The following is a 27,859-nucleotide window of genomic DNA, read 5'->3' on the forward strand; positions in this document are numbered from 1 at the left end:
TTTTCTTTTTATCCTTTTCTTCTCTCTTTTCATATCTCTTTTTCATTCATTTCTTTCTATCTCTTCCCTCTTTTTTCTTCTTCTTTTTACTTTTCTTCCTCCTTCTCTTCTTCTCTCAACTTCCCAAGTGTTATTATTTCTACTAAGTGTAATTTACTAAATGCAAATAGGGGTTTGTTTCTATGCTTTTTATTTTCCTCCCACATACTTAACTACCCTAAAGTACCTCCTGTCTATTCTCCTGCTAATAACCCCCTTCATTAGAGTTCTCCTCTAAAGTAGCTAAGATATATTAACCCCACACCATCACATCTTTCCCCCTTAACATAACGTCCTATGTCCGACCCTCAGTTCTCTATACGCCACCAGAAACTGTATGCCTTTTATGAAACTAATGAATATATTTTAAATTATAATTGAATCCAACATCTCTAGACATAGAGACTAACTATAAATATATTAATAACAAAAACTAGCTCATAGATGATGTGTAGTTGATATTGGGAAGTGTTTACATTGTCTCCCATAATAAAAGAGAGATCTCAGAACTATACAAGAGCAATACAAATCTATAGGGGAAAAACAATAACAAACAGTCACACAGAGCAGGAAATAAACATGAGCAACATGAAAAGATGGAAAGAAAGGACCAAAAACAATGCAGGACAATTCAACATTAGAGGAGGTATAGCTATAGCAGAAAGAATGTCAGATAATGATTTCAGGATATACATGGTTCATATGATCTGGAGTCTCAAGGAAGACTTTATACATCAAATGCAGACAACAAAAGATCACTTTGACAATGAATTACATAAACAAATCCAAGAAGCAAAAGACCAACTCTACAGGGAGATAGAGGTTATACAAAAAATCCAAACAGAAATCTTCGAGATGAAGGAAATAATAAACCAAATTAAAAACTCAAATGAGAGTATCACCAGCAGAGTAAAACACTTAGAAGATAGAATATCAGACAACGAAGACAAAGTATACCATCTTGAAAAAAGTGTAGACAGCACAGAGAGACTGATAAGAAACCATGAGGAGAATATCCAAGAATTTTGGGAAAGCATAAAGATACCAAATTTAAGAGTTATTGGGATAGAGGAAGGAATAGAGGTCTAAATCAAAGGAATGAGCAATCTGCTCAATGAATTATTTTAGAAAACTTTCCAGACATGAAGAATGAAATGGAAACCCAAATCCTAGAAGCCTACAGGATACCGAATGTACAAAATCACAAGAGATCCACAACAAGACACATTATAATGAAAATGCCCTACAGAGAGAACAAGGAGAGAATTTTATTTATTTATTTATTTTTATTTTATTTTTTTTATTGGTTGTTCAAATCATTACAAGGCTCTTGACATATCATATTTCAAACATTAGTTTCAAGTGAGTTATAAACTCCCATTTTTACCCCAAATACAGATTACAGAATCACATCGGTTACACATACACATTTTTACATAATGCCATACTAGTAACTGTTGTATTCTGCTATCATTCCTATCCTCTACTATCCCCCCTCCCCCCCATTTCTCTTTTTATCCCGTCTACTGTAATTCGTTTCTCTCCTTGTTTTTTTCCCCCTTTCCCCTCATAACCTCTTATATGTAGTTTTTTATAACAATGAGAGTCTCTTTCCATTTCCATGCAATTCCCCATTTCTCTCCCTTTCCCTCCCACCTCGTGTCTCTGTTTAATGTTAATATTTTCTTCCTGCTCTTCCTCCCTACTCTATTCTTAGTTGCTCTCATTATATCAAAGAAGACATCTGGTATTTGTTTTTTAGGGGTTGGCTAGCTTCACTAAGCATAATCTGTTCTAGTGCCATCCATTTCCCTGCGAATTCCATGATTTTGTCATTTTTTAATGCAGAATAATACTCCATGGTGTATAAATGCCACATTTTTTTAATCCATTCATCCATTGAAGGGCATCTGGGTTGGTTCCACAGTCTAGCTATTGTGAATTGTGCTGCTGTGAACATCGATGTGGCAGTATCCCTGTAGTACGCTCTTTTAAGGTCTTTAGGGAATAGTCCGAGAAGGGCAATAGCTGGATCAAATGTTGGTTCCATTCCCAGCTTTCCCAGGAATCTCCATACTGCTTTCCAAATTGGTCGAACCAATTTGCAGTCCCACCAGCAATGTACAAGAGTACCCCTTTCCCCACATCCTCGCCAGCACTTGTTGTTGTTTGACTTCCTAATGGCTGCCAATCTTACTGGAGTGAGATGGTATCTTAGGGTGGTTTTGATTTGCATTTCTCTGACTGCTAGAGAAGGTGAGCATTTTTTCATGTACTTGTTGATTGATTGTATGTCCAAGGAGAGAATTTTAAAAGCCACAAGAGAAAGGAAAGAGATTACATTTAGGGGTAAACCACTTAGGTTAACGGCTGATCTTTCAACACAGACTCTGAAAGCTAGAAGATCCTGGAACAACATATTTCAAACTCTGAAAGATAATGAGTTCCTACCAAGAATCTTGTATTCAGCAATATTAAGCTTCAGGTTTGAAGATGAAATAAAAACCTTCCATGATAAACAAAAGTTAAAAGAATTTGCAGCTAGAAAACCAGCACTTCAAAACATCCTTGGCAAAACATTACATGAAGAGGAAATGAAAAATAACAATGAAAATCAACAGTAGGAAGGTAGTACAGTAAAGGGAAAACTAATCAAAGAGGAAAACAAATCAAGTTAAATAACACAAATAAACAAATATGGCTGGAAATACAAAACATATCTAAATGTTAATGGCTTAAACTCACCAATCAAAAGACATAGGCAAGTAGACTCTCTTAAAAAATGATCCAAGAATATGCTACTTACAGGAGACTCATCTTATAGGAATAGACATACACAGACTGAAGGTGAAAGGTTGGGAAAAATTATACAGCTCACATGGACCTGGGAAGGAAGCAGAAGTATCCATTCTCATATCAAATAAAATAAACTTCAAGCCAAAGTTAATCAAAAGGGATAAAGAAGGACACTACATACTGCTCAAGGGAACCTTTCACCAACAAGACATAATCATTAATATATATGCCCCAAACAATGGTGCAGCTATATTTATCAAACAAACTCTTTTCAAGTTCAAGAGTCAAATGGACCACAACACAATAATCATGGGTTATTTTAACACTTGTCTCTCACCACTTGACAGATCTTCCAAACAAAAGTTGAATAAAGAAACTATAGAACTCAATAACACAATTAATAACTTAGACTTAATTGACATATATAGAATATATCAACCAACATCAAGCAGATACTCTTTTTTCTCAACAGCACATGGATCCTTCTCAAAAATAGACCATATATTATGCCACAGGGCAACTCTTAGCAAATACAAAGGAGTAGAGATGCTACCATGCATTTTATCTGATCATAATGGAATGAAATTGGAAATCAATGATAAAATAAGGAAGAAAAATTCCTACATCACATGGAGAATGAACAATTTGCTACTGAATGAACAATGGGTTACAGAAGACATCAAGGTAGAAATTAAAAAATTCTTAGAGGTAAATGAAAACACAGACAGAACATATCAAAATCTCTGGGACACTCTGAAAGCAGTACTAAAAGGAAAATTCATTGCATGGAGTTCATTCCTTACAAGAAAAAAAAGCCAACAAATAAATGACTTCACACTATAAAAAGAAGAACAAATCAGCAGCAAAAGCAGTAGAAGGCAAGAAATAATTAAAATTAGAGCTGAAATCAATGAAATTGAAACAAAAGAAATAATTGAAAAAAATTGACAAATTAAAGTTGGTTCTTTGAAAAAATAAATAAGATTGACATACCCTTAGCCATGCTAATGAAGAGAAGAGAGAGAACCCAAATTACTAGCATACGGGATGAAAAAGGCAATGTCATAGCAGACACTACAGAAATACAGAAGATAATTAGATATTATTTTGAAACCTTATACTCTAATGAAATAGAAGATAGTGAAGGCATCAATAAATTCCTTAAGTCATATGATCTGCCCAGATGGAGTCAGGAAGATATATACAACTTAAACAGAGCAATATCAAGTGGGGAAATAGTAGAAACCATCAAAAGATTACCAACCAAGAAAAGCCCAGGACCCGACAGATATACAGCTGAATTCTACAAGACTTTTAAAGAAGAACTAATACCAATACTCTACAATCTATTTCAGGAAATAGAAAAAGAAAGAGTACTTCCAAATTCATTGTACAAAGCCAATATTACCCTGATTCCCAAAACCAGGCAAGGACACCTCAAAGAAAGAAAACTTCAGACCAATATCTTCATGAATATAGATGCAAAAATCCTCAATAAAATTCTCTCAAATCAGATACAAAAAGATGTCAAAAGGATAGTGCACCATGATCAAGTGGGATTCATGCCTGGGATGCAAGGTTGGTTCAACATATGGAAATCAATAAATGAAATTCATCACATCAATGGACTTAAAGATAAGAACCATATGATCATCTCGATAGACACAGTAAAAGCATTTGACAAAATACAGCACCCCTTTACATTCAAAACACTAGAAAAACTAGGCATAACAGGAACTTACCTCATCATTGTTAAAGCTATCTATGAAAAGCCAGTATTATTCTAAATGGAGAAAAACATTCCCTCTAAAATCTGGAACAAGGCAGGGATGCCCTCTCTCACCGCTTCTATTCAACATAGTCTCTAAGCACTGGCCAGAGCAATTAGACAGATGAAAGAAATTAAAATAATAATTATAGGAAAAGAAGAACTTAAACTAGCACTATTTGCTGATGATATGATTCTATACCTAGAAGACCCAAAAAACTCTACCAAGAAACTTCTAGAACTAGTAAATGAATTCAGCAAAGTGGCAGGATATAAAATCAATGTCCATAAATCAACAGCATTCCTGTATATCAGTGACAAATCCTCTGAAAAGGAAATGAGGAAAACTACCCCATTCAAAATATCCTCAAAGAAAATAAAATACTTGGGAATCAACTTAAGAGGTGAAAGACTATACAATGAAAACTATAGAACCCTAAAGAGAGAAATAGAAGAAGACCTTAGAAGATGGAAACATCTACCTTGTTCATGGATAGGCAGACTTAATATTATTAAAATGACCATACTACGAAAAGCACCATACAGGTTCAGTGCAATTCCAATCAAAATCCCAATGGCATTCCTCATAGAAACAGAAAAAGCAATCGTGAAATTCATCTGGAAAAATAAGAGACCCAGAATGGCTAAACAATTCTAATCAGGAAGAGTGAAATGTGGTATTGCTATATCAGACCTTAAACGATACTACAGAGCAATAGTAAGAAAAACAGCATGTTATTGGCACCAAAACAGGCTGGTAGGCCAATGATACAAAATAGAGGACATAGAGACTAATCCACAAAATTACAACTACCTTGTATTAGACAAAGGTGCCAAAAGAATGCACTGGAGAAAGAATAGCATCGTCAACAAATGGTACTGTGAAAAATGGAAATCCATATGAAAAATGGAAATCCATATGCAACAAATGAAATTGAATCCCTATCTCTCACCAGCCACAAAAGTTAACTCAAAATGGATCATGGATCTAGGAATTAAACCAGAAACTCTGTGTCTAATAGAAGAAAAAGTAGGCCCTAATCTCCATCACATGGGGCTAAGCCCCAACTTCCTTAATAAGAATCCTATAGCACAAGAATTAATACCAAGAATCAACAATGGGATGAATTCAAACTAAAAAGTTTTTTCTCAGCAAAAGAAATAATATGTGAGGTGAATAGGGAGCCTACATCCTGGGAACAAATTTTTACCCCTCACACATCAGATAGAGCTATAAACTGTAGGGTGTTTAAAGAGCTCAACAAGATAAGCACCAAAAAACCAAATAATCCAGTCAATAAATTTGCCAAGGACCTCAACAGACACTTCTCAGAAGAGGATATACAATCAATCAACAAATATACGAAAAAATGCTCATTATCTCTAGGAATCAGAGAAATGAAAACTAAAACTACTCTAAGATATCATCTCACTCCAGTCAGAATGGCAGCCATTATGGAGAAAAACAACAACAAGTGCTGGCGAGGATGAGGGGAAAAAGGTACACTCATACACTGCTGGTGGAACTGCAAATTGGTGCAGCCAATTTGGAAAGCAGTATGGAGATTCCTTGGAAATCTGTGAGTGGAACCACCATTTGAACCAGCTATTCCTCTTCTTGGACTATATCCAAAGGACTTAGAAACAGCATACTACAGGGACAGACCCACATCAATGTTTATAGCAGCACAATTCACAATAACTAAGCTATGGAGCCAACCTAGATGTCCTTCAATGGATGAATGGATAAAAAATGTTGCATTTATACACAATGGAATACTACTCAGCATAAAAAAATAAGATCATGGCATTTTCAGGGAGATGGATTGCATTAGAGCAGATTATGCTAAGTGAAGTTAGCCAATCCCCCAAAATTAAATGCCGAATGTCTTCTCTGATATAAGGGTGGGTGGGTGACACAAAATTGGGTAGGAAGGAAGAGCATGGGAAAAAGATTACCTCTAGATAGGGAAGAGGGGTGGGAGGGAAAGGGAGAGAGAAGGGGAATTGCATGGATGGTGGAAAGAGATCCTCATCATTATACAAAATACATGTATGAAAATGTGAACTTGGTGTCAACATATCTTATATACAGAGATATGATAAATAGAGGTGTAAACGTGTATTAAGAATTGTAATGCAAATAATAATAATAAATAATAATAATAATAGAGTTCATGTAAAAAATAAATATATAAAATTTTAAAAAATGAAATCTAAAAAAAGAACATGGAAGGTCTTTCTATCTTCTTTTTTCTTCTTCAACTTCTTTCTTTTATGTTCTGTCATTTTTATCATAGAGGTTCTTTACCTCCTTTGTTAGATTAATTCCCCAATTTTTTTTATGTTATTGTAAATGGGATAATTTTCCTAATTTCATTTTGGCAGATTTATTATTGGAGTATATAAGAAAGTGATTGGTTTTTGTACATTGATCTTGTATCCTGCTACTTCCTGAAGTTGCTAATCAGCTCTAGAAGTCTTCTGGAGACTTTTTTGTGACTTCTGAATGTAATTAGAAATAATTTGAGCTCTTTTCCTATTTGTATCCTTTTAATTTCCTTCTCATGCCTGATTGCTGTGGCTCCCATTTCAAGGACTATGTTGAATAGGAGTGGTGAGAGTGGACCTTCTTTATGGTTCCTGTTTTAGAGGAAATGTTTTCAGTTTTCCTCTGTTCATTATGATGTTGTCCTTGGGTTTGTCATCTGTATCCTTTACAATGTTGAGGGAGGTTCCTTGTATCCCTGGCCTCTCTAGTGTTTTAAACATGAATGGGTGCTATACTTTCTCAAGTGCTTTTTCTGCAACTATTGAGATAATCATGTTTCTTTTCTTTAACCCTGTTTTTGTGGTGAATTACATTTATTTATTTTCATATGTTGAACCAACCTAGCATCCTTGGGATGAAACCCCCTGGATCATCATGGACACAAAACCTTTATTTTATTTATTTATTTTTATGTAGTGCTGAGGATAGAACCCTAAACCTCACACGTGGTACCCAAGCATTCTACCGATGAGCTAGAACCCCAGATGTACAGTAATTGATCATCATGCACTGTTTTTGTATGTGATTTGCCAATATTTTATTAACAACTTCTGCATCTGGGTTCATCAAAGATTGTTATGATTTGGATGTGAGGTGTCCCCCAAAAGCTCATGTGTGAGACAATGCAGGAAGGCTTAGAGGAGAAATGAGTGGGTTGTGAGAGCCTTAACTGAATCAGTGAATTAATCCTGCTGATGGGATTAACTGTGAGTGGTAACTGAAGGTGGGTAGGCTGTGGCTGGAGTGGGTGGATCACTGGGGGGTGTGCCTTTGGGGTATATATTTCATATCTGGTGAGTGGACTTCCCCTGCTCCTTCCTGATGATCATGTGAACCACTTCCCTCCTTCACACTGTTCTTCCATGTTGTTCCGTCTATGGACTGAGACTTCTGAAACCATGAGCACCCAAATGAAATGTTGACTAAAATAGTTCTTGTCAGGACTTTTAATCACAGTAGTAGAAAAGGTGGCTAAAATAAGGGGGTTAGCTTGTTGTTGTCTTTCCTTGGAGTGTCTTTGTCTTAGTTTAGTATTTTGGTGATACAGGCCTCATGGAATGAACTTGGCAGTGTTCCCTCCTACTCTGTATTGTGGAAGTATTTGAGCCAGATTTGTGTTCTTATTAGAAGGTTTGGTAGAAGAACGTGGCTGAGAATATGCTCAGTCCTGGGCTTTCCTTTGTTGGAAGACTTTTGATAACCTTCTTTATCCTTGGTAGTTTGGTTAAGGATTTATTACTGTTGTTTACCCTTCCAAAAAAAACAAGTTTTGTTTCTTTGGTCACCCATTGCTTCACATTATATTTTTGTTTTGTTATTCTCAATTTCATTGATTTTGGCTGTGGCTTTAATAATTTCCGGTCTTCTACTACTTTTGTTATTAGTGTGTTGTTCTTTTTCTAGGGCTTTGAAGAGTAAATTTAGATTATTCTTTTGGCATCTGTTTTTTAAATACATGAACTCAGTGCTAGAAACTTTCCTCTTAGAAATACCTCATACTCTGCCAGAGATTTTGATATTTTCTATCACTGTTCTCCCTGGTTTCTAATAATATTTAAAAATTTCTCTCCTATTTCTTCTGCTATCTATGGAACACTCAAAAACGTATTATGTAATCTCTAAGTGTTAGAGTAGTTCATGTTTTTTTTCATGTAATTGAGTTCTGATTTCATTCCACTATGACCTGATAATATGAAAGGAATTATTTTGTTTTTCTTCTTATTTACTAATATTTGTTTTGTGACCTAAAATATGAACTATTTTATAAAATGTTCTATGTGCTGCTGAGAAGAAAGTGAGTTTAGTCATTGATGGATGAAATATTTTATCAATGTCTGTTAGATCCATTTGATTAATAGTATTTTTTCAGTTCCAAAAAGCCTTTACTTATCTTATGTCTGGATGATCTATCTAGTGGTGACAGAGGTGTGTTGAAATGACCCAGTATTATTGTATTGTGATCTATTTAATTCTTAATATTGATAAGGGTTTATGTACAAACCCTTATCATTGATTGGCGCATTAATATTTATAAAAATTATATCTCTTTTAAAATATTTTTTTAGTTGTAGATGGACACAAAACCTTTATTTTATTTATTTATTTTTATGTAGTACTTCTTTTTTTAAAATAATACTTAGTTGTAGGTGGACACAATGCCTTTATTTTTATTGACTTATTTTTTGTGGTGCTGTGAATCAAATCCAATGCTCCACATATGCCAGGCTAGTGCTGCAGTACTGAGCCATAATTCCATTTCTTTTTAGCAAAAGTCTTTTTGGTAAGTGTTATGGTTTTGACTTGGTGTCCCCTGAAAGCTCACGTGTAAGACAATGAACTAATTTTCAGAGGAGAAATGATTGGTTTGTAAGGGTCTTAACCCGATCAGTGAATTAATCTCTTGATAGGGATTAACTGAGTGGTAACTGAAGTAGTAGGGTGTGGATGGACGAGGTGGGAATTGGGATGTAGCTTGGGAATACATATTTGTATTTAGCCTGTGGAGTGAGTCTCTGCTTCCTGATACCATGTAAGCTGTTTCTCTCTGCCACACTCTTCTGCCATGATGTTCTGCCTCATCTTGAGCCTTGAGGTATGCTTTGTCATATAAAAGTATAACTGTGCATGTTTATTTTTGGTGTCTAATTGCACAGATTTATCTTTTTCCCATTGTTTTCCTTTATGCTTTGGATGTATTTGTCTTTAAGGTGGTCTCTTAGAAAAAACAAAGATGGGTCATGGTTTTGGTCCTCCCTGCCAGTCTGTTGCTTTTGGTTGAACAGTTGAGACCAACTACATCCAGTGTTTCTGTAGAGAGATAACAGTAATTTTCTCCCCTTTTATTTCTAATGTTTCATTTGGTCCTGGTTCTCCTTTACTGGGCTTCTCTTCCAATGAGACTCATCCATTGTGGTATCTGATTGTTTTATTTCTTCTGGGTGTAGCATTTGTTGAAGCTTTTCTGTAGTGCTATCTTAGTAGTCATGAATTCTTTTGGTTAGTACTTCTTGGAAGGTTTTTATTTCTTCATCAGCTATGAAGGATACCTTTACTGGACATAGCAATCTTGGTTGGCAAGTATATTCTTTGAGGGTGTGATATACATTGTTCCAATCCCTCATTAATTGGGAGGGTTTGTGTGAAGAAAATAGCAGAAATTCTTATTGACTGCACAATAACTGTGAGTTTCAAATTTTCCTATTAAGTCTTTTGAAATTGTACCTTTTCTGTGTATTTTCTATTTTAATTATAATGTTATAATTTAATTATAGTTCATAATTATAATATAATTATATGTTATAATATTACATTTTGATTATAATTAGAGTATCTGAATTGGTCTTGTCCACTTGGGGTTCAGAATGTGCATTTCCATCTCATTCTCAAGGTCTGGAAATATTTTCTGATGTTATTTCATTGAATAGGTGATTCATAACCTTAGATTGTATCTCACCACTCTCCTCATTGTCAGTGATTCATTCTTAGGTTTGGTCTTTTAATATAGTGCTAGATTTCTTGAATATTCTGTTTTGTTGTCTTTTGTTTCTGTTTTTAATATCATATACACTGTCGTTAGGGCCTGAAACTCTTGTGTTCTCTGTTGTGTAATCTGTTGGGTGATGCTTTCAATGAAGTTTGTACTTGGATTTATTGAGCCTGTCATTTCTTGGATTTTTGTTTTGTGCATTCTCAGAATCTGTTTTACTGAGATAATTTTTCGTTTCCTGTATTTTTCTATTAATTCTTGCTTAGATCTTCTTGTAGTTCATGGATCATTTAAAAATATTGGCTTTCTAGAGTCTTCATCCCGCATTTCTTCTAAGGCATTGTCTACGTGGTCAGTTTTGGAATTATTGTTGTGAGGTATTGGGAGAATTTCCTCACTTGCTTTCTCCTGTTGCTTTGAGGTGTAGGTTCTTTCTCTTGTGGATATAAAGAATGAGACTTTCAGTCATATAGTGACAGAAATTATTTTTCTTTCTTTAAACATAGAAGTGCAGCTCCCCCGTGGGAGGGGTTCCACATGGGTTGTTGTTGAGTTGCTATTGTGAGGGGTTTATATTGTTGTTTCTTCAGGTGACTTTTAAAGCCTTTGTGGATGACTTTCAGGGAGTGGAGTCTCTACATCCAATAAGAGAAAGACATTCTATGATGATGGCCACCACCCTCCAATCAGGATGTCGATCAAGTCCTGTTCATGTGCTTGTTCACGTGCCCATTAGATACTTTGTACATGCAATTGTAGCAGTTGAGGTCGCTGCCCCATGTGTCATGTTTCTAGTTCCTGCTCTTATTCCCTCTTCTGAAGAAATAGCCCTAACTGCTATTTTGGAATTTGGTTGATGACCACTCCACCTTCCTCTGGCTCTGGCAAATAGCCAACCTCTTCAATGGGTTTATCTAGAGGACCTTAATAATGCACCTGCAGCCCCATCTCTATCACCATCTCTCTGGAACTTGATAGCTTCCAGATGAGAAGGGATAAATTTCACCGAGGCATTTAAAAATATATTTGATGTTGATGGACCTTTATTTTATTTTTTTATTTACATGCAGTGCTGTCAATGGTACCTAAGCATTCTACCACTGAGCAACAACCCCAGCCTATCACCAAGGCATTTAATATACATGGGCCAAAGAGCAAAATCAAACACACCATGACCATGGGCAAGTAAAGGCCACAATCTTTGAAGGATTTGAGCCCACAGGGATGTCCACCAGTTGTAAAGATCTTCTTCATAAGTTACAATCTGATTGGAGTGTTATGTAAGTGGACTTGAATCTAGAATGGTTAACATAAAAGCGATATTCTCCTTGCAAAAAGACAGCATTGGTTCTCAAAATTTGCAGAGCTTGGTGATTTGTAGGATCTCTCCTACCAGGAGTCTTCCTGCTGGGTTAATTTTTGGACTCCCCTGTAGTGGTTTCCATGAGTGCCTTAACCAGATGGGCATAGAGATGTACAGAGGTTCCTTCTAACAGATGCCCCTCTGCTGTCCACTATTCCTGATGTTAAAGGTTTCAATTTAGTGAGAGCTGCAGACATTGCCCTTTTGGCTCTTGATTAGCTTTTATGTACCTGAGGCATCTTAGCATCCCCGGTGCAACTGAAGCTTCCAGGGAGACATAGGCCAACCAGTTATGGCCTCTCCACACTGGTGGCAAAGAATTATATGCCCTGTCTCCAGAAATGAAAAATATCCCCTCTTATGGCCCCAGATTTATTTATTTGGAACCCATATGGAAAAGGTAAGTTAGGGGGTTTTCCCTGAAAGGGCCTGGAGCCTTTTCTAAATTAAAGCACAGTGTATTTTAATCTTCAGATATCATATTGACCAGGAATCCAAAAATATACATTTTATAAAAGAGAATTCTTGAGAGGAAATTAATGATCATTGGGCAATAGAGAGGTCAGTACTGTTAAAAATACACTGAACTCCATCCTGCTGAGGGACTGGAGGCACTGCTTTTGGAACCGAAGGAGGCCTTATGGTGAGGGATAAATTGAAGCATAAGAACAAATGGGTCTCATAGAGTCCCTTGTAATTTGGGATATCACTTACTACATTGTCCCCAAAGCAGAATTTATGCCTTTTAATCATCTTCAAAAGGTCTGGGGCCTGGTGCAGTCAGCCTTTCCAGATCCCTTTCCCTTTGTGGTCCCCTTTCTCTAGCATGCAGGGAGGAACTTACTAAAAGATAAGAATGCCAGAGTACAAAAATACCAGCCATTTATTTCCCAGAGTGGCTTGGCTTTAAAAGTGATGCTTTTTCTCTGATCTTGATCTGGTCTGGGCACGTGGTCATGTAGCCCACGTTACAGACAGATATCCAGCAAAAAGCTTGCACATAGTGACTTATGCCCATTTTCCTCCCTTTTATAAAAAACAAGTCTAGCTGTGAGTTAGTGTTATAGTTTGTTTCCCTTTGGAGGCCATTTTATCCCATCCTCCAGCTTATATTTGAGCCAGGCTTAGGTGCAAAACAGTATCAGGCATTTCTTTTTTTAGAGCTTGTGGATCAAACTGATCTCAACTGTTTAACATAGCAGAGGGAGTATTTTCCATCCGTATGACAAAAAAGAAGGGAAGAACAAGGCATCCCCTGTTACTTCCTTTGTCTCCTCATGGAGTGTAAACTGGTGTTCCTTCCCTTTCTCGTGAACAACCATGGGAGAGGGTTGTGGCCTAGTGGATTAGTCACTTTTGTCAGCATGGTTCTGTATCCTATGATTTCCTGTCGGTTACAGTAAACCCTACGCAAACTGTGTTGAGCCTAACAATATATTGATACAGTTTTGGAGGGAGAATTATTCCTAACTCAGTATGGTGAAGTTATTTAATAGCCTCTCTAAGGTGAAACATCAGTGCACTGCACAAACCAGAATCCAACCCTCCATGCATCAGATCAACAAGGTCTTCTCAAAACACCAATCTACTCTCATCAACACAACCTCCTATGTCCACTAGAATTCCACCACTCAGGCAAACCATGTCCCAAGGAATAATAGCCCACATGCTCCAGTTTCCCCCATGTGACAACATAATTGGCCAAACAACTGTCAGCTTACACTATCACAGTAGAGCTGACACCCCAAGGATAGGTGACCAGAAACATGCACACACCCAAGAACCAAACACGTGCTCTCAAGAGCTCCGTCCAAGGACCAAGGTGAAAACTTGCAAAAAACCCCGAGAGCCCATTTTGGCTTAACACAAGCAATGCCACCCTCCTGCCTGTACCAAGCCCATGTATGTCCCCATTCCATAAAGCCCTACATCAGCACTCAAAGATCACAGACAAACACACCCAGCTCCCAGATGTATGTGACCTACAGCCATACACACGTAGGGCGTAAACCATACTGCAGCAACCAAAACCGCAACCAGCCATGAAGCAGCATTCAAAAGACTCAAAAATAGGTGTGACTCTCAACCCCCTAAGACCACTCTCCTCAAAAACAAAAAACCCAACAGACACAACTTGATCACATACAAAAACTGAATGAAATTTACCTTGCAAGAGCCATCTGCAACTTTCTTAGACACGCTATAACTTGTTTAAATCCTTAGCTTTGTACTCTCTTGCCATACCAAATGATTTATCTTCCAGAAACTTCCTGGTTGCTGCTGTCCTTTCTCAAATTCACATCCCGAAACAATCCTTACATAATTCCTGAACACCACTCTTCCCACAAAATATTTTCATCAAAACAAAACAAGCCCCAACTCCCCATGCTCCCTGCCCCCTCTGTGGTCTGGACAGGGAGGCAGGCCAGATAATGCTCTGAGTGATGTCCCCAATTAAGGAGAAAAAACAATCATGTCCCTTCTGCCGGAAAAGGCATATTGACTATTTGTATTATACCTTGGGTCTTAGGGTCTAGCCTATGAGCTCTTAGAGAATTGAGGCCAGAACCTTCCAAATTGGCCCCTGCCCTAGAGGTGGTTAGTAGGAATATGATCTAGGTTTATGCTCTAAAAGTATCTCAAGGACTCAAGTATTACCCATAGCTTTATCTACAGGTCCTTGTGAAATAGTTGGAATTCGGAGGAACATATCAAGGTACCTGGGTATACTAGTGCACGAGAAGGGGTGAGGAGAGGAATTTCCAGCATAGAAGTAAAGAAAGAGACACAGACCACTTGGTTAACACTCTTGGGGATTAGTGGGTCATCTCTTTCACAAAGACCAGATCAGACCAAGACATTGTCTCAGGATCTGAGAAAATGCATCAATCAGGTGAGGGCACCCTCCACCATTGGACCAAGTCAGTTACAAAATGAAAAAAAAGCAGACACTTGAAGTTGGCAATTCAAGCTGGTTTGTGTTCTGCAAAGAGAAGCTGAAGCAAAACTTCACCAGTATTTCACCATCAGGGATGAAGGAAGTTGAGCAAGCCTTCTCCAGTAAGCCTGTTATCAGTGTCTTTACACTGGAGGCCACACTCATGGCTTTTAATTGGCTGACAGGTACCCAGTATTCCTCTTTTGGACAGAGATGGGTTTTTGCCCCTCTAAAAGGAGTATAAAACTCCAGAAAACTCAAGTGACAGTTCTGTTTGTTTTACTTCCCCTTCCAAGGATTCAAGATGAGTCCCCAAATCTGTGACATAGTGAGATGTAGGTTCTTTGTCTTGCAGATCTGAAGAATGAGACCCATGGATGATGGAGGGTAGAGTAATGTGAGAGAATTAATTTCTTTAATTTAAACAGAGAGAAAGTACAGCTTTCACAGGGTGGGAGTCCCAAATGTGTTACAGCTGATTTGCTGCTGCCTACACATTTATGTGGTATTGCTGGAGTAACCCTTAAAGCTATTGGCTGGTGATTTTTAGAGTGGGGAATTTCTACATCTAATCAGAGTGAGAATTGGTGGTCATGGTCCCTGCTACCCTCCAATTAGGATATTGATCATGTGCTGTTCATATGCTTCACCACATGGGGTCTGGCCCATCAGATATTTGTACATGGAATCGCAGAAGTCAAGCTCCCCACCTTGTCTGAATACCATGTTTTTAGCTCCCTCTCTCATTTACATTTGTGTGCATCTGCTGGGATGGATATTTCTTCTATTATACGAGGTAGTTTTTTGAGAGTGGGTGGTTACTGGGGATTGAACCCCTTGCTTAACCACTGAGACATATCCCCAGCCCTTTTTAATATTTTTTCTAGAGACAGGGTCTTGCTGAGTTGCTTAGAGCTCACTAATTTGCTGAAACTGGCTTTGAACTCAAATCTTCAGCCATCTTCATCTTCAGCCTCCTGAGCCACTGGGATAATAGCCCAGGTACAAGGGACTTTTTATCGAGCTGTTTTCTCTTTTTAAAATTTGTTTATTTTTTCTTTTTAGTTATTCATGACAGTAGAATATATTTTGACATATCATACATACATGGAGTATACATTTATCCCACTTCTTGGCATATGCCCAAAGAACTTAAAATCAGCGTTCAGGGATGCAACCACATCAATGTTTATATCATCTCAGTTCACAATAGCTAAGCTATGGAAACAACCTGGGTACCCTTCAACAGATGAATGGATAAAGAAAATGTAGTACATACACACAATGGATTATTACTCAGCCATAAAGAATAATGAAATTATGGCATTTGCCAGTAAATAAATGGAACTGGAGACTATCATGCTATGTGAAATAAGCCAACCCCCAAGAACCAAAAGCCAAATGTTGTCTCTGATACTCAGATGTTTTATCTTTTCTAAGGGAACTGGACTGGGCAAATACCTAAGTGTTAATTCTTCCTCAGAGTGTGAACCTTAGCTACTTATAACTAGCACCACTTTGAGAAAAGGCACTAATTCCTAGTAACTGAAACCACTTCAGAGAAAAGCCCTAAACTTTTACAAAGCCCAAAACTTTTTGAGCATGTTCTCTGCATGTCTACTGATCAAAGTGAATAATGGGAATGATGTTCATGAATGGGTTGAGATACTAAGTATTAAAGAAATGAAAATTTCCATGAAAGAGTACAGGACTCTCTGGTCAGCGTTTCTCTTACTGATTTAAGTTTGGGCTGTAGAGGATTAAAGACTTACTAGTGGGAAAATGGAAGAAACACTGAGGACATAGGCACAGAAATAATCATGGCTGTACTTCCCAGTTACTCTGCAGTTCACATCAGAGGAAACGGGAACACTGCTAGTTGCTCCCTGAAAACTTTTTGGAGTTGGTGTGTGTGCTTGCTTTCTGGCTGAGGCTCTGGAATTAAGAGACTATTTTTCTGGGATTTTAGACACTCTGCATGGATTGTTGTCACCTCTGCCCATGGCTGATCAAACTTATTAGGGAAGCCTGTGTGCAGAGTTTTACTCCATTCCTGCCTGAAAACCTCTTTTATAACACCCCTTCCTAGAGACTCAGTGCATGTGCTGGAAGGAGGTGGGACATATCATCTTCTTTTCTGACTTTCCTTAGGCTTTGAGAGGTGATTTGGGAATCACAACAATTAGTCTAACATTTAATCAATCTCAGTTCCCCACCCTCCCCATTGTGAGGCAAGATCCTTTTTTTTTTTATCATAGGCCAAAAGTTAGGCAGGGGATAGGACTATGTGGAAATATTTGCTGTGCTCTCTTGGGTTCTCACTTGTGCCAGATCCAACATCACCACATCAAGCTGGATCTCGGCCTCAGGTTTAGGTGCACATTCAAGTACCGAGAAATGTGGAACACTTTTCAAACACCAGCCTGTTGTTTGTCCTCAGTAGCTAAGTTCAGACTGCCTTCTACATGTGTTTACGCACAAAATTTATTTTCTGTGTTTCTCTTTCCTATAGAGCTGCCCTTCCATCTGCAGTGGTTGGGTGTTCCTGCTGCTCTTGCTTTGCTGCCAGTGTTCCTTGGCTGTGATGTATCCTTTCTTGTACTTTTTTTATAACACCATAATTTCTGGTTCTTCATGAGTCTCTGACATCCATTATTGGATCATAATGTTTTTCCTCACTCCCAAACCACTTAAATAGCAGTGGGGGCCATTTTGATCAATATCTTCTCATAGTCTTCTTAATTCCTATAGTTATTCCTTATTCACACTCCCTGATCCCATGGCATACCCACAGTAACTAGAAATAAATTCCACCCCATAAATCACCATTCTATGGAGAATATCATTCGATATATAATCAGCAAAAATGTTACACTAGTAATTTGAATAAAAATATGCATATATGCCAATGTGCACACATATAACTGCACACACATGTATACATATGTATGTATAGTTACTTTCATGAAGTAAGAATAACTACTAAAAGTGTAAATACGAATTGCAAGATATAATAGAGCCTCAGTCCAAAGAACAAGGAAAAGTGAATCAGGCAGTATTGTTGATGTGCAAAAGAAGGCTCAGCAGCTCAGATTCAAAACTAACCACAAAGTGCACTGCTGCAAGAAAATGTGGCCTGTTCCAGGCAGATGTAGCCTCACGTGGTGATATGCAGAGGGAACATTATTTGGAAGAACTGAAGAACTCTCAGATGAGTAAACCTGCATGAACACTTGTTTTGGCTGCTTACAGAGGAAGTCATTCCATTTGTGCCCTTTCTGCATGTTGCTCACCCACTAAGCATTAAAACCCACATGTCCCGGTATATATGGGGCAGGAAGGAAATTCAGAATTAGCATCAGGAGAGGAGATACTCACATATCTTAGGCTTCTTTGGGTCCATTTAGATGCAATCATGAATAGGCAAAGTACAACTAGCTCCCTTAGTATTAGCAGCTCTGAGGTTGGAGTGCCAGTGGCTCTCAGATTGTTGCATTAGCAGCACTCCCCATAATGTCCCTGGCACCCTGAGCCAGCAACTATCTATCATGAAAAGCCATCACCAAAACGCTTAAAAAATTCATACATCCTTATATGTCTTGAATTCATAAAGAGAAAAAAGTATCCATGTATTTTATGACGTCTTAATATGTCAGTTGTTACTCTTTATTTCACCAGGTGAAATTGACCACTTGGCAACATTTTCTTTCATATTGCACGGTTTCTTTAGTATTTATTAAAATGGGTTTCTTTAGTATTTATTAAAATGCAGGACTGCTAGTCAAAATTCTGTCTTGCATCTGGGAATGCTATTGTTCAACTTAATTTTTTTCTCAGTAGAATTATTTATTGTTTTTATGAATTGGAAGGAGTATCAATGCTGTTTGTCCAAACTTATGATAATTAGCATTTGGAAAAGTTCTACAGTGGGCACCCCACTTCATGCAGACTGGGTTGCTGCAGAGTGACAAATTGGCTTGCCTCAGATCACCTTGGTGCTGGCCTGCCAGCCTCAGGACTTCCTGAGGCAGGGGGTCGAACAGTCAAGGTCAATTGGATGGACTTGTCAGAGACATCCTCAAAACAACCAAATACTGTGGATCCCTATGCAGAGGTTTAGAGTAAAATGCCTTTTATGTCTAAAATGGAACCAATTGGAATGTTTAAGAATCTGGGATAATAAGGTGTAAGGATTGGGGATCACTGAATATATGGAAACCACTCCTTTATTTATTGAGGTCCTGTACTAGTCTCCATTCCCCAACAGTATATTACATGGCCTGTTATAGCGTCTTAAGAGGCCCTGTCACTTATAGCTTGCAATAAGTTTTTAGTTTCTGGTTTCAGGGGATACTGTTTTGGTGGGGAAAGGACAGGATATTTGAGATAGATCTGGACAGGAGCAGGTCCTGTATCTCCACCTATTTCACCATGTACCCCAGACATCTGGGTTAGTCTCCATTTCTACTAAGGGCAGACATAGTACCAGTTCTGGTATCATTAGAAGTGTGGTGCCTAGATAATTTAAAATATCTCTTTCCACAATTAGAGTTGGACTTTCAGGCATTATCAAAAAGCCATGTGAGAGGGGTGTGGCTGTGGCTTGGTGGCAGAGCCCTTGCCTAGCTCGGGTGCCTGATTGGTTTTGATTCTCAGCAGTGCATACAAATAAATCAAATAAAGACATTCTCTCCATGTACAACTACCAAAAAAATTTAAAGAGACATGTTAGAAGAGATGATATCAAAAGAAGATAAGAGAATGGGCAAGATATCCAGTCATAGGCTTTCCTGAGACTCCTCTTGTGGTCATAGTGTGAGAGCCTGGGTTTGAGAGGAGGACAGGCAAAATGGCTCAAGTATAGAGACAGAAATTATTTCCCTTCCCTCAACAGTAACATTCATCCTGGGCTCCTGTGTGGAAATGACAGTCTGAGTCGTTGGGAACCTGAGAAGGATTCCCTGGGCCCACTAGTCCTGTTGTTGCACTGTTTGGTGTGAGGGATTGGTCTACTGGGGACATTGCCTCTGAGTGCAGTCCTTCACTGATAGGAAAGAGTGCTGGTTGCTTCCATTGCTTTTGTGGGGAGTCTTTTTTTTGTAATGTCCCTCTTGGCCACTGTTGTAGCAGGCTATGGTGGGACCAATACCACTCCTAGGACCTTTCCTTTGAAAGGCAAATTTCTTTGGAATTAGCCCTCTGTAGAGGTGTCAAAAGGGCAGCTGCCTTTCTTTTGTCCTTTCTTTCTGTCCTTCTCCTCCTCTTCTTTCTCTTCCTTCTGGTCTCAATTGTAAAAGAATGAGTGGCATTTTTTTTTAGAGGAGGAAAATTTTATTTTGGGGCTCACAGTTTCACAGATCTTAGTCCACAGATGACTGACTCTATTCTATGGGGCCGTAAGGTGAGGCAGAATATCATGGCAGAAGACCATGTGGAGCAAAGCAGCTGTGAGCACAGAACCAGGAAGCAGAGAAAACTGTGCTCAACAAGCCCAAAATATATACCCCCAAAGCATTCCTCCTCCAGCTGCACCTTACCTGCCTGCAGTTGCTATCAAGTTAACCCTATCAGTGGATTAATGCACTGATTAGGTTAAGACTCTCAGAATCCAATCATTTTCTTTTTTTTTTGGTTTAAATTTTCTTCTAATTATAATTGTCAGAAGAATGCATTATGATTTATATTACACATATAGAACACAATTTTCATATCTCTGGTGTATACAAACTGCATTCACACCATTCATGTCTTCATACATGTACTTAGGGTAATGATATCTATCTCATTTCACCATCTTTCTTACTCCCATGGCTCCTCCCATCCCCTCCCGCCCCTTTGCCCTATCTGCAGTTTGTCTAATCCTTCCATGATGAGTGTCAATTTTTAAGAGACATCTAAAAAGTTTCAGTGTCTTTTTCTACATTTGATTTTTGTAATCTTTTCATAATGTCAGTAACTGAGTTATGAATTTGTTTTTTAAGTTGTTACATTGGGAAACTTGGGTCCATTGAGGTATGTTTAATTAATATTTCCCCGAGTCTTTTTTAAAACGGTTGTGGAAGGGGCTGGGGTTGTGGCTCAGTGGTAGAGCACTCACCTAGCACATTCGAGGTACTGAGTTTGATTCTCAGCACCACATAAAAATAAATAAATAAAATAAAGGTATTGTGTCCAACTACAACTAAAAATTTTTAAAAAAGGTTGTGGAAGTTTCTTCATTCCCATGTGTTATCAGAGAGAGTTTGGAATGATTTAGAGATTTAGTAGTTCTCCTTAAGCCCTCAAGCACACAGTTCTGAAAGTCCTTTCCCTGCCATTACCCCATGTGACTGTCTGCATCTTGTTTGTGGTCCTTCTGGGGAACTGCCTGTTTCTTCTGAGTCTGCTTCATTTGGAAGGAGTAGGTCTTCTGGGATTTGCACTATATATCATTCACCCACAGAGCGTTCAGAGCTAGAGAGGATTTAGTTCAGTAACAACATTATATCCTTCCAGGTTAGATCAAAATTTGGTTAGGGCCCTGAAATGTTGCAGTGTATTTATCAGGGTCATCTGAGAATCTTCCTAGGTCAGTCTTAATTTGTCCCAAGCCTTACAGAGAAAAAGTGACCTGTACCATTGGAAGGAGGCTGGAATACATTCCTCCTGGTTTTATGTTCCCTCAGGATTTTGGGGCTCTGTTGCCAACCCTGAATAAGGAGGGGATAAAGGCTTAGAAAAAGGCTTTATTGTATTTGATCCTCTTCTAGGAGAAACTGCTTTCCTGTGGCCAGTTAGTGCAGCAAGAGTGAAGAATCTCATCTACATTGGTTGCATAATTTTGGGTTGTGCCTCCAGGCAAAAAAGCTTGTACACTATAGTGTACCTGTGACCATCTTTTTCCTCCATTTTACCATCTAAGTTTAAGTCTAAAATGGTATTATAGTTTATACTTCCCCAAGGGGGCTATTTTTCCCCACTCTGCAACTGATTTTCAGGCCAAGCTTGGGTACAGAAAAATATCAGACATTGCTTCTTTAGAGACTTGAGTGTCAAAGAAATCCCAGTTTTTCAAAATTCTACTTAAGGAGTACTTGCGCCAGATGGAGTATTACCCATCTGAAAGACAAAGGGGGAAGAAGGCATCCCTTCGTTGGCATCCCTTGGTATCCCTCCATTGCCTTAGTCAAATTGAGGTATCCCTCAGTTCCCTGTGGACTGGAAAACCATGGGTGACCACTCCTTCAATCCTGCCAGTTGCTCTTACCAGAGGACTCAGAGTACGTGTGAACCTCCACACACAAGTGACCACATTTTGAGGTCTTTATATGCTGGTTGGATTAGTTGCCCTTAGTAATACATGATCCAAAAATTTTTTCCTGTGTCACTTCCCTCTTAAAATGATAGACCCTGTTTTTTTGTTTTTGTAATGTTTTGCCTTCCATGGTGGAGGCACTATGGACAGGATTGTATGTCCTGGAGGAACTCAGTTATTATGCTAAGAGAGAGCCATGTTCCTCAGGGTCATGTGCCCTGAAGAAGTTTTTAGCCTTTCCTATTTGCCATCATACTCATACTTGGGGCCACTAAAATTTTGTTCTATTTGTCAAAAATATTGGATCTTGGGGGCTGGGGATGTGGCTCAAGCGGTAGCGCGCTCGCCTGGCATGCGTGCGGCCCGGGTTCGATCCTCAGCACCACATACCAAGAAAGATGAAAGATGTTGTGTCCGCCGAGAACTAAAAAATAAATGTTGGAAATTCTCTCTCTCTCTCTCTCCTCTCACTCTCTTTAAAAAAAAAAAAAAAAAAAAAATATTGGATCTTATATTGCCTGAGAATCTTTGTTTGGGGTGCATTTTTTTTTCTTCTTTGAACTGGCAGGGTTTGGAAAGCTAGAGAATGGGACCTTTTTTTCTGGGTAGAGCTCACGAACGACAACATGGGTTTTGGGTCCTAACAGGTGCTTAAGGTCTTGAAAATTCCCCAAAACTTTATCTATGGGTTCTGTTGAAACAATTGGGGTCTCAACGGGTATAAGAAAACTGAATCTACATGGTGTTTGCAGTGCATGTGTGTGAGAGAGAGACTAAAAGAAAGAGAAGAGAAGAGGATAAATAGACCACCTGGCTCATTCTCTGGGGATTTGTGTGTTACCTCTTTTTCAAAGACCTTGTATGAGACTAAGACTTTGTGTTAGGATCCAAAATACACCGGTGAGGGACTCCTCCACCATTGGGTCCAGTCAGTCTGAAAGTGGAAGAAAGAAGCAGACACTTAACTGATCTACTGACCTGGTTGTGTTCCACAGAGAGAAGCTGAAGCTGAGCTTGACCAACGTTCCTCCCTTAGTGACGAAAGGGATTGAACAAGCCTCCTCCAGTAAGTCTGTCACCTGTGGCTTTAGACCAACAGCTACATTACTGGATTTTAAGTGGGTAATAGGCGTCCATTAGTTTTGAAAGAGAGCTTTCTAAAAGGGATTATAGAACTCCAGAAAAAAAGATGGGGAGATAGTTTGTTAGTCTGGTTCACTCAACCTTCCCAAGAAGCTCCAGGTTGGGCACAGAAAGATGAAACTTGATTCTCTACTTCTGTTAGCAGGGAACACTGGGGGTTTTCTGCTTCTGCTGGCAGGTGAAGTCTGTGTAAGGTGCAGATCTCTGCAGCTAAGAAGTGGTGGGTTATACCCTTCTATGTTAATGCAGAACCAGTGGCTCACCATCAATTCCTTCTTCCTGGGATCTTTCTTGCAAATTCAAAGAATGAACTCTGCAGACTAGGAAGAGTGAGTTTCATGGTAGGATTTATTGAAGAACAGGAAGAGAATCCTTGCAGTGCAAGAGGGGACCTGATAGCAGGCTTTCTCTGCCCGAGAGTGCTAGTGTAGGGGTTTATATTACCCTTGGGTCACTGTGTTGTGTTCCCATTTATGCTGATTAAGCTTTGGAATCATACTAAAGCTACTGGTCTCAATTTAGGAAAATTAGGGTTTGGAAAAGCAGTAACACTATTGGTTATCCCCAAATCCCACTCTGGTTTTCCTGTATGCTTTGGGAAGCCTGAGCTTCAGTTCATTGAATTGTGCATGCTCATAGTGTGTCTGAACTGCAGGGCTGTGTGGAGTGTGCTTCTGCAGTGGGCATCACCCATGTGTGCAGGCGGGGCTCTTGCAGGGTGATGGATCAGCTGGCCCCAGCTCATCTCATTGCTGACTGATGTTCCAACTTATGTGGTCCATCACTCCCCTGTTTGCTGGAACTTGTTGGTAGTGAGCAGCAGGATGACTGTCTGGCTTGGCATCTGAGGAGTCATGATAATAGGAGGAGTGTGTCTTGATTATGTTGTTAGTTGAAGTTGCGAAGGGTGCCATGACTTCTTCCACTAGAAACCAAGCCTTGTTCACCTATGCAGGAAGGCCTCGGCCATGCTGAATACTTGTCCAGCCTGGCTATCTAGCCTCTTTCACAGGATCAGAAAACAGCTATCTATGAAGAATGTGATCTTCATGGCCAATGATAGAAAATGCTTCAGAAGACTGAAGGCTCCAAAGCAGCTCTCCTTCTAAATGAGACAGAAGAGAAAGAGACAACACTGTCCATGAGGCATCTAAGAAAAATTTAGTGGACTGTGGTTATGGGTCAATGATAAACTCCTCACCTACCATGTGTGACATCCTGAGTTCAATCCCAAGTACTGCCAAAAAAGAAAAAATGAAAAGGAAAGGAAAGAAAAGAAAAATTGTCTTCCATGTCTTTGGCATCCATGTCAACCCCAATTATGTCACTACCACACAGATGTTTCTTTGGTCACAGGTCTATTCTAGACGTCTCTTGATGATACCACCATTTTGAATGGCTTCAGCTGTTCCTTGTCTGATTAGGAGCCTCTTCTCTTTCCATATCTCAGAGAAGACCCATGGTTATCTGGAAGGATACTGTATGTGCTTGAGACCACCTTTTCTTTTTTAAAACGGGAAATGTGCTTCCTTCCCCATCTCCGTATGCAAAAAGTGCCTGTACCACTTCCCCTGTGGTGCAGCATAACTCCTAGTGAGGCCTAAAGTAGATGGGTACATATAACCTACTCAAGCCTTTTACCTCAAGTAGAGCAGGTGGAGCTGGTTGCACTAAGAACTGGTCACTTTAAAGGCTGCTGGCAGTGAAAGCAGCCTGGTCAGCTCACCCTGAGGGCAGTTATGAAAGGGAATGACAGAGCGCAATGGAGAGCTGCTAAGAGCTGCTAGGTCTGGCTGTTGAAAGAGTTCCAGGGAACTGTCAGTAGCTGCTGGCTCCTCCTGTCAGGAACACAGTGGCAGAGCTGCTAGGACTAGGAGCTGGGGTCACTGGCATTCACTCTCAGGGCTGTGATTTCTAAGATATGAGAGACACTGTCCCTTGACACTCAGAGCTGCCAACACTAAGGGAGGTGCACTCTGCCTCTTTGTGGTTGCTCTCCAGGTGGATGCATGAACCCTCAGCCAGTTGGTAACAGACGTTTAAGGGACCCCATTAATGAGAGGATGTGTAGAGAAGGCCCCTTAAATTAACTGAGGTCACGTGAACAGGACCTCCTGATCCAGTCCCAGGAGGGATCAAATCCAAATGTAAAGCAGTTCTAGGCACACCCAACATCACTTAGCACCTGAACTGAACCATGTGGGCCTTAGTGAACCAGGCACATTCCTTTATGTATCCTCCCATCCCCTTATTCCAGGCTTCTCATGTCCCTGCCCTGAACCACACAGAAAAGCCAAGCATCAGCATCAGGTCAAAGGTATGACCCAGGTGATGACTGGGTTTCTGTTAAGCTTTTGATCTGTTTTTCTTCCAGGATCAGTGGAAGGTGTAGGCTAAATATGGAGGCAAGGGCTTGGCCCTGAACCTGTGCACCCTGAGGAATGGAATCTGCAGATACCTCCTCCTTTCAGTCCTCACCCCACACACAGAGTAGCACAGACTCTATCGCAGAAGGCAGCAGCCATGAGAACATGTTCCTACTAAACTATTGTTCTTCATTCTGACAGTCAAGTCCCACGATGTATAGCTTTGCCCCAGGTATGCGCCTCTCTCCCTCTCCCATCCTAGTACCCACCTTTTGCCTTCCTCCTACATTCCCAGTGCCCTCCCCTTGCCCTCCTTTTTGTGAGGACTAGCAGGATCAGTCCTGAGTGACAAGGATCTTTGCCCCTTGTGTTGCAGGATGTGGGGAGAGTGAGATCTCCCCAAGACCCTACCTGAGGGGTGGACACACCAGATACCAAACACCTACCCTGCTGTCTTCAATGCCTCTTCTTGTTTCCCTAGGGTCTGATGACTGACACTTCCTCTCAGATGCTGGGCAGTAGGAATCAGCAGCAGAGCCACATGTTACTCTCCAGAGACCTGGAGATGAGACTCAGAATAGGGCGTTTTTTCTTACATGGGTTGAGTGTCAACCTGTAGCTCACTTCCTAGATTGGCATCAGAGGGGGATATTGGCTGAGGACTCCTCTTTGGGGCTGAGGGGCCAGCGGTGCTCAGTCTCCAGGGATGAAGGGGTCTGTGTGAGGCCCCTGGTTTGGGACAGTTCACAGGACAACAGAAGGTGCTGGGAAGCCAGGAGGATGCCCGTGACATGGAGGGTCTTGGTCATCCTTGCTAAACACCTCTGCTTTCCCATGTGGCTCTCTCTAAAAGAGAAGTTCTCCTGGGACCCACTGCCCTTTTGTGTCACAAACTTAGGGAAGAGACTCTGTAGTCCAAGGGAGGCTTAAAGACTGGATGGCACCCATTGAGGAAGACTCACGACAGTGCAGGAAGATACCAGTGTGCTCCTTTATAGGACCTCGGGTTGTGTGACTCTGCATCTCTTAATTTCCTATGAGGTGACCCATGGTGGGACAGATCTCCATTTAGGCCTCATATCCAGTGCTATCACTATGTCCCCTACACCTTGGCTGGCAGCTGATTTAGAAGCACCTTATTCAGGGCACAACATAACTTTGGGGTAACTACACGGATCATTTCTTCTTTGAGGGCAGTGGGTGATTTTCCCTCAGCTGCAGAAGGGAAATGGCACTTTCCCAGTCTGCAGTGGGCATGAGGGGAGACAGAGGGACTAGGGGGGCATGTGTAAATATGAATGGGAGGTGTCACCTGTCTTGGTGTCAGACTGAGGTTTTGCTGGTCACTCTGCTGGGTGAGACCTTCCTCCTGCCATCTTTTTGGTTAGAATCAAGATATCCATGTGTAGTCCTACAGAAAGAAATACTTCCAAGTAGTGAGGGTGTGGTACATAATGCCTCCACTTGGAGGAGAAGAGATTGTATGTGGCCTTGGTAGGAAGTGAGACCAAGTCAAGGATACCTCTGGTATTTAATGGAGGCATTGATGATGTCTTCCTGGTTCACACCATGGGGTTGTTAAATCAAGACCAATAGCTACCCCACCCAACAGACACCCAGTGCCGAGAATCTGAAGAATGAAGGATAATTCCATGAGTCTGGGGTGGCTTTCCCAAAGTCTTATAGACCTGGGTTCCCACCCTAGTCCACCTTGGTGACAAAGTCCTCTTGGAGCACAGCTCATCAATGTAGAGCAGGAGATTTGGTTCTTGGTACAAGTTGTCCCCTTTTAGATGTCACTCAATTTCATTCTCTTCCAAGTTTCCCATGGACTTCTCCATGGCCAAATGTGGGGCTTTCCTCATGGTGAAGTTGGGAGACCCCACCAGATGTTCAATGTCCATATATACCATTATGGCTTCAAGTGAGATCTAGTCAGGCACCTTGGTCTCTGGATATCAGCAGCATTAGACTTCTGGTGGGTGAGCCTAAGGGCCAGCCTTTCTGGAGGTGCAAACTAGGACAGAGGGTAAGAGGATGGTGCATACACAGTGGTTCCAGCTGTGTTCAAGGGACATACTCTGGTCCAGGATGGCCCTGCACATTCTGACATC

At 40.0% G+C, this 27,859-nt stretch overlaps 1 long non-coding RNA gene across 3 annotated transcripts in view; it reads left to right on the forward strand.

Moving 5' to 3' along the window:
* LOC120885010 (uncharacterized) overlaps positions 1-27,859 on the forward strand; it is a 64,394-nt gene that overhangs the window by 22,233 nt on the left and 14,302 nt on the right. For 2 of the 3 annotated variants that reach the window (XR_013429945.1, XR_013429947.1), the window contains exon 2: positions 23,232-23,302. This is a non-coding gene — a long non-coding RNA (uncharacterized LOC120885010). Of the gene's footprint in view, positions 1-23,231; positions 23,303-25,753; positions 25,978-27,859 lie in introns of all 3 variants that reach the window. The other variant, XR_013429946.1, reaches the window with a different exon arrangement.

The sequence above is a fragment of the Ictidomys tridecemlineatus genome, chromosome 13 (assembly GCF_052094955.1).
Source record: "Ictidomys tridecemlineatus isolate mIctTri1 chromosome 13, mIctTri1.hap1, whole genome shotgun sequence".
Lineage (NCBI taxonomy): Eukaryota > Metazoa > Chordata > Mammalia > Rodentia > Sciuridae > Ictidomys > Ictidomys tridecemlineatus.